General features: G+C 43.3%; 1 long non-coding RNA gene across 1 annotated transcript; it reads right to left on the reverse strand.

The window, feature by feature from the left end:
• Nucleotides 1-9: 9 nt before the first annotated feature.
• LOC108449627 lies at nt 10-8,213 on the reverse strand. Its single transcript, XR_001865863.1, has 3 exons — nt 1,731-8,213; nt 1,131-1,265; nt 10-152 (listed from the first exon to the last, which is right to left on the reverse strand). It is a non-coding gene; the product is annotated as an uncharacterized LOC108449627 (long non-coding RNA).
• Between the last annotated feature and the right edge of the window lie 6 nt (nt 8,214-8,219).

An 8,219-nucleotide genomic window follows, 5' to 3' on the forward strand; every position in this document is an offset into this window, starting at 1 on the left:
GCGCTGAGGGGGCGCGCGCTGGTGCGTGCTGTCACTTGGGGTCGGGTTGTGCCTGGGTTTGGGTTTTGTTGTCCTTATAAAGGAGTTGTACCAAATCCGATTTAATCAAGTCTCCGCTTATTCTCATCAATCCTATCTAAACACGGTACAACCTGCAAAACGGGGGAAGAAAATTAACAATGTTAAGCTGCATTAACTGCTACAGAACAGAAATTTTACACATGATATAGACTACAGCTCTTACTAATTATGCCTAAGGCGTGCTGTTAAATTTGCTAGAAGCCACTTGACAATTACGTTCTTGCAAATATTTGCACATTTATCTTTTATTTATACTAATACTATCTTCTGCTGGCTTGTGAACAAACATTTTGTCGCGTTAAGGACACGTTCCTTGCAATCAAGGTCTCATAGAACAGCTATCAACATTTTTCCCAGGCAATATGATGGAGCTATTAGAAATTAGGATAATTGCAGCGAGAAGTATTTATTTAGCCTGCCATTCTGTCAGTCTCCTGTTTGGAAATAAACTCTATGGCACTTATGAGAACGTTTTAAGTAGAATGTCATGGTCCGATGAAAGCAAGAAAGGCAGAACATAAAAAAGGATGCATTAGGAAATGCTTAAACAAGGATAGGGAAATAAAGCTAATCTATCTTGCATAAACTTGTTCAGTCTCCCATTGATCCATTTAAATTTTCATTGTCCACAATATCCTTTGGCAAGTACTTCTAGAGCTCAAATAACCATTGGTCTGAAGAACACCATCCTTTTTTCTTTTTCTTTGAACCTGATTCTGATATTGTCATTTGATGTGCCCAGTTCTTATACTGGAAGGCACAACAAACAACCTACCCTCATCTAGGCCACTGTTACACAGACTGCACTCCAGTTCTCTCTCCCAGGCCTTCTTTGCCATCCCTGACACAAAAGCTGTTCCATCTTCCTGCTCTTTTGTGAACTGTATGGCATTTGATTTGCCACTGCTGAACACTGGACTGACATTCCTGTGGAAAAATCTGCCATAACGCTGAGATCTTTTTCTTGAGTGATGGTCAGTTCAAAGTTTGCCATTCAATGTATGAAATCAGGATTTTTTTTTAATGCATATTATTTGATGTTTATCTACATTGAATTTCACTGCTGTATTTGCCCATCACTCAATTCCATGATGTCCTTCTGCAGTTTTTCAGTCAGGTCCCTTCCTGTTATCTTGAATAATACAGTGTCAGGAGTAAGCTGTCACCTCAGTAAGCTTTGTCTTCTATACAGAAAATGAAAATAACACATGCAGAAATGTCACCTAAAAGAACATTGTTCTGTTACAGTACTAAAAAAAAGAGTTCATGCTCTTAGGTTAGTTTAATTCTTGTTGATTTTGGAAGAAAATTTGAAATTTCCAGGTTTCAAAACGCCAGCAGACATGCTTAACTGGTTATACACAAACACAAATCTTACCAGCATTAAATGTCCTTTCAGAAAAACCTGAATACAGGTAATGCATATATAAGCACAATATAAAAACACTCCTATTTTTACATTTTATGTTTTCTTATACAGAAATTTAAAAATCCAGTAAAAACTATGTAAAACATTTAAATTAGAGGCATGCATTGACTTATATCATAAATCATACATAAGAGGCACTGTGTGCATTTTATGGCTGCAATACATAAATTGTACATCTTGCAAATACTGTGTTTTCAAGTGAAACTTTCTCCGTCATTACCTTTTCAAAATTCAGGTTTAATGCAAAAAACGTTTTCAGGTGGATTTACAGTTCAGAAGCGGAATAACTGCTTTTGGAGATGTTGGTAATTGGAAAGGTCTGAGGTAATGGGAGATGGTTCTGATGTGACAGTCCTGTTTGTTTTTCCTTTTAATTTGTTCCTTGCTGGAGGCATACAATCTGGAGGTTTATTACAAAGCTGCCACTCCTTCAATTTATCCAGCTGAAGAACATGTTCTCTTATGAACCACCGTGTCCCAGAGTTCAGTTTCTTCAGTTTGAAACGTTTGTAAAGAACCCCATCACTGTCTCAGAAAGAACAGTGAGAATTTATTATTAGAAGCTTATTCATAGCCTTAATTGTTGGAAATCAGTGTAATATAAAAATCTCGCCCAAAAAAAAAAAAAAAAAAAAAAAGAAAAAGAGTTCAGGTTACTTTACTGTAAAAATTCCCCTTTTTGTGACCACAGTTTTAATTTAAATAGGGATTAGGGCATTTTTACATGCAAAAATCTTTCAACAAAATGCTAGCGGAATACATTTTTCTTCAGATTGAGTTCAATATAATGCATTTCAGCTTGTTTATTTCATAAAAAATAAAACCCTCTGTCATGAATACTTATGACTATTTGCACTTCAAGTCAGCCTAAGCAAACACGCCTAGATTTCCCATTGAGCTCAGCCAATTTGTTAGATTATTCATGCCAGCAGAGAATGTGTACTTTTTAGAGCTTTTGTACTCCACTGCTGTTGATAAATGTTATCCGTTTTTACAGCAAATGACAACTGAAAAATAAAATCTCCTTGGAGGACTTCATGTGCCTGGGAACATGGGAATAGGTGGCCCTCCAGCAGCTTGGGGGTCCTGTACTGCTTACATGCCAGTGTGTGGAAACTTCCTAAGCATTGCACAGGGAGAGTCTGGCCTTGGCTGTCTGAATCAAGTGCTGGCAAAGAGGTATTTGTACTTGACAGTCACACTGTGCCTTCTGTCAAGGCCCTTTTTGTACTCTGCAGATAATGATCTACCTCTGGGGTACTTAAGGACTCTTCATTCCTACCTGCCACATTAAGTACAGGTAAACCACATTGTAATTTTTAAAAATTTTGTGTACTGTATTATCACATAAATATCATAAATGAGCTCCTAGTTGTTAATATTTACTGTAAGCAACGACAGGAAGTGTTTGGGATGCAGAGGAACACCAATGCAGGGGAGAGGGCCGGGGGAGGCAGTGCGGTGTTGAGCCTCTGACACTCGGGAATGTCTCATCTCAGTTCTGCCCTGGCCGCATCTCTGCAAAGGGTCCGGGGAAAGAAGCCCCGAGGCCGCCTTTGGAATCCCTGAACTACTAAACAGGACCTGTGGCTCTCAGGGTCCCTCGCTGATGTTCTCTTGGCTCCTCTGTCCAGTATTTATTTCAGGGATGAAAGGGCTCCCCGCAGTCCGCCGGGTGACAGTAGGTGGCAGCGTGGTATCACGCTTCCCCTCCCTCTGCCTCTTGTTTGTCCGTCTTGCTTCGTGTGGTGCCGACAAGAAATTCGTGGTTTGTCTTCTTCTCTCCGGATTAATCAGCATGGAAGGCTGCATGCTAATGAAACTCGTGGATTATATAAACGGCACAATCAAGGTATAATTCATAAAGCCAGCTGGGTTTCGATGATGGCCACTTAATAATTAAATCTCTCCAGAGTGCACAAAATTTTCATGTATTAGAACAAAAGATTGTCCTGTGAATCCTGAGTGCCTCAGAGGTGAAAAGTTAAAGAAAAATCTACATCTCACCTGGTTATTTTTTTTCCCCTAGTTAAGTACTGTGCAAGTCACTAAAACATTCCTTAAGACACTTTAAAAAAAACATCATTTATACAAATGCTTTAAGATTTAAAAATTAAACATGCTCTATAAAGGCTACAAATTAACAATAAGCTAAAGCTACTGTTGACTGCAAGTATTTAGAATATTATTTACAGACCGGACAAATAAAACAAGTTTATTTGAATTTTACCCTTATTCTTGCAAGCATCTGCTGATCAAACACAAACCCTACATTATTTAGGACCAACACATCACATGCCCAAGAACCTATGTCCCATTTTGTGACCACAGCCCCCTGAAACTAGAAGGTGGGACATAAGGAAGTGCCAAATGAAGCTTAATACTGTAGCAGCAGCTGTGCAGTGGTGTGCTGGTTTGGGCAGGGGTAATTTTCTTCTGTCCACTGCTGTCCATCACGACAAGAGGTGGGCAGTGGTAGACAACCCAAGTCATTCTAAGGTTTTGTGATTCTAACTGGGTCCAGAACACGATATAAGGAATGTTGTACACGTTAAACACTGACATTTTTTTACACACAAGCACTCCTGTTATGCCTTAGAAACTAATGTTTTCTCTAAAGGCAGAAAACAGTGAATCAGTATGTTCTGAAGTATATGAAAGAGTTTCAATTACCACCTAATTTGTCTTGTTTGAATTTACAAAGAATACTAATTTATTTTTGTCTGATGCATAAATATGTGTCACTGAATTAATCATAGTTCTGTTTTTAAAGCAAGTAGCTTCAGGGCTGATTCTACTTCTAACATACAGTACAGTATGTGTGGAACGTACAGAAGAAAGATAACAGAATCCATCTCATCTCTTCCTAAATATGTCTATAACATACATAACAATTTGCAACAATCTATTAAAACTAATTATTAACATGAAATTATTAATTTTAAAGTAACTAATTATTAAGCTGGAAATTAAGGGCAGAGGCATTAGAGTACAATGCTTATGAGTAAACGTGTAATTCTGAAAACAAGAATTAGACCCTGAAATTACAGAAATTTTAGGAAAAAGAAACCCGAAACAACAAGGTGTATCTATAAAGTTATCAATAATTTTTAATTTACAGAAAAAGCACAAGTTATTATGCAAACGAGTGCTTGATTTCACTGAAAACAATGAGGATATGATATCACAGTGACTGGAAAACACCAGTTTTTCAGAGAAGAAAAGCCAGCAACCAGATATTCTAAACTTTCAGTGCTTCTCAAAACACCATGACTCACTTTCTCTCCCAAGGAATATATTTTTGTGACCAGGTCTTTCCTACCTTCACACGGGCCATTGCCCATGCTGCTGGATTTTGTATTTCTGCAGGAAGGCAGCCCTGATGCTGAGACCCCAGTCCCTAGAGGGGTCTGTGTGCACCTGACTCCTCCAAGGGTACAGGACTGCAGTTATATGGTGTCGAACACCATCTTCCTCACTCTGGGGGAAAACCTCAAGGACACCAGCTGATTAGTCTGTGCTGTGCTAACCAAGCAGAAGCTGACCCACACTGCTGACTGTTTTGCTCAGCCTGGATTAAACGTGCACAAGAAACACTATTTTTGCTGTGTTAATGGGATTTAAGCCTAAAAAAAGAGAACTTTTGCTGCATATAATGCCACAACCTACTTGTCAGCTTTGTTTTGTATAACATGCACATTCCTCTCTTCTCAGTGATAAGCCTTATATTATTTTAAATTATATTTGAAGACAGGCAGTCTGTCACTGGATTGAGTGTTATAATTGCAAAATACACACCCAGCTTCCAGGGCCACAAGTTTCTCTTATAAATGATGCAACATTGCATAACCACTATGAAGCATAACAATAATATGCAATTATCTAGTCAAGAGAATTATGGATCAATAGCATATAAATATTTATTTCGCTAAGTCTTAACTCTCCATTCAGTAAGAGAAATTACTTTTTAACATATGTTTTAACTAAGATGATGGTATTTTTCTACCCTCTGAGCTTCATCATTGTGCATGATGGAGGAAAAGAAGCACAGCTATATAAAAGTAGGACAAGACTCAGCCATTACTCATTAATTTAATAGTGCAAATATTTCTGCACGTAAATGTATAATAAACATACTTGGGTTGGTTAATGTACTCATTGTGTAAATGTTGTCATTTACTAGACAATGAGCCAAAAGGAAAAAAATTCTTCTCTGAGCTTGGTAAAGAAAGGAAGTTGTCTCTATAAGGAGGAGCAGCAGTCTTTACAGAAGGAACCTGGAATGATTCCAGCTCCCCATCCCTTTCTGAAAGGATTTGAACAGCCTGAGTTTGCAGAAGACAGGTGGGGACTGCTTAACATGTAATACTTTGTACTTGATCTTCCTTTTCCTTTACACACATATACACACACATATATACGTATATGTATATTTCATCTAAGTATATATATTCTTCCCCTCATAGCTCTACTATAAAGCCCTCCAGAAGAAAAACTGCTCTTACGCCAGCACTACGTTTGACAAAATTTTTGGATGCATTCCTCAACCTGGGGCTGGGCAGCTGCCCGATCCCTTGTGACTGCATCCCTACCCTCCAAAGGGCAGCTGGAGTCACTGGGCTGGAAGAAAACGCCCTCCTTTCTCCTCGGCAGGTGGGCAAGGTGCCAGGTCCCTCCGCGGCCCCTCTGTGCCGGGGCAATCCCCGCGCCCAGCGGTGCTGCCATGCCGAGCCTTCGCTGCGTCCGCTGTGCCGGCACAAAGAGGGTCACAGGCCAAGTGTGAGTCATGGCTTAAAATAGCAGCGGGCACAAGACTGCAGCACAAAATGTCGCACAGGGCAGCCTGGAAAACAAAACTGGACAAAACTGGCTGGGAGAGCGGCTATCTAAACGCGGCTCCCCTGAAGGACAGACTGATGTTATAGTTAAAAAACTCTGGCATTCTGAAATAGCCACAGAAGTGGAGGGTAAAGTAATCCTCCTATTTAGCTGCCTTACTTTTTACCACCAAATAAAGGGTTATTTTCAATCGGCATTGCCCATTAGGACTGAACAGCAATCTCTAAGTAGGTAAAATTATCTGTTTCTGCTCTGTTCTTGTTCAAACAACAAAGGAATGTTCTGGGCAATGCCTGTGTCAGGGTAGGCATGAGGAGTGTTCGCAGAGGGTCCGACTAACACTGGGGGAAAATAATGAGGTCCAAGAGCTGCGACACAGCTCCTACCAACAAGGCAGGCAGGAGAGCGGTGTCCGAGGGAAAGCATGTAGAGGAAATGCGTGCTAAAGGGAAATAACTAATCTGAGGGTCGGGAGAGAACAAGGGGGATCAGCAGGGACAAGTAAGAGACTGAGGGAACAAAGACTGAAATGTGGAGTTACTGGAGAGTGCCATTGCCGTGCTACATGGGCTTTTAATCACGATCAAGCGAGAGAGACGGTGCCCGCACTTGTCTTCTGCCTGTAATCTCTGTAATATCGCTGCCGTTCCGGTGAGTCACAGGCACCAGCTTCCAAGGAAAGCTGGGAGAGATGCGTTCACCCACCCTGGCAGGCCGCGCCTTGCTGTGGCACAAACCAGCAGGTCAGCGCCCCGAGGCTCCCCAGTGCGAACCGGCACTGCTGGGCGCTTCGGGAGCACCCCGGTCCGGGCCACGTTGGACGGCGAGGTTTCCCTGGCACGCCCGAGGCCAGGCACAGGGGCGGGCCAGCAAAGCCCGGGCCCGGTGCTGAGATGGCAATTCCTCCTGCTCGCCCTGGGCCTTCCCACTGGGAGAACGCTCAACAGCGGGCTGCCTCCTCGCTTCGCTCCCATTGCTTCCATGCCATTCCTCCCTCCTTCCAGAGACGGGGGAGGGAAGGAGGGCATAAACCTTTCCTTGTAGTACAGAAATAAAACCGCTTACTTCTCTCCAAGGATTAGGTCTGTGTCTCTGGAACAGCAATTACTTATTTATAAAGCTTAGCCAGCCTCCGCGGGAAGCGCTGCGACCGCCACGGAGGAACACGGACTGTCACCCGGGCTGCTGTGGGGAGATCAGTGCAGCAGACAAGCCCCTCGCCATGTCAGCTTTGAATACATGTTGGACTTTAATTGTTGTCTTATTTACAGTTTTACTGCGCATACGTGGGACGGGCTAAATACAAACCCCGACGGACCAATTACACAAAACATCCCACTACAAGACTTGTTTACCGATAACATCACCACGCTTAAGGCTGAAACAAGTTTAAGTATTCCCGTAATGGGACGGAATGTGGGGATCAGGCGTTCGTCGGGTGGGAGAGAGGAGATCTGTCCCGGGCGGATACCGCCTCGGGCGGGGGTGGGGGGGAAGATGTTCCCTCCTTCCCCCTTTGCCTCACCCCACTCCCCCCCCTCCCCGAACCGCGTTGAGCAGCCCCATCCGGGTCCTCGTCCCGCGGGCACCGTGCGGGCGCGGGCAGGTGGTTACACGAGGCGTGACCGGGGGGTGGAGGGGAAGAAAGAGCAGGGCAGTGTGGATTCCTGGCGCGGGGAGGGCTCGGAGACGCTCCAAGCCGGTGTTGCACTGTCCTTCCTGCCGTTCCGGACAAGGCGTGCCCACGGTGGTTACCGAGGCTGAGCTCTAATGCCCGTACCACAACAGAGCGCCACCCCCCGGAGGCACGAGGGCTTGGTACGCGCCGGCGATGCGGGCAGGGCGGCGCCTGTGTGCCTCAGGCGCTGCC

Source organism: Corvus brachyrhynchos, unplaced genomic scaffold (genome assembly GCF_000691975.1).
Source record: "Corvus brachyrhynchos isolate BGI_N302 unplaced genomic scaffold, ASM69197v1 scaffold409, whole genome shotgun sequence".
NCBI lineage: Eukaryota > Metazoa > Chordata > Aves > Passeriformes > Corvidae > Corvus > Corvus brachyrhynchos.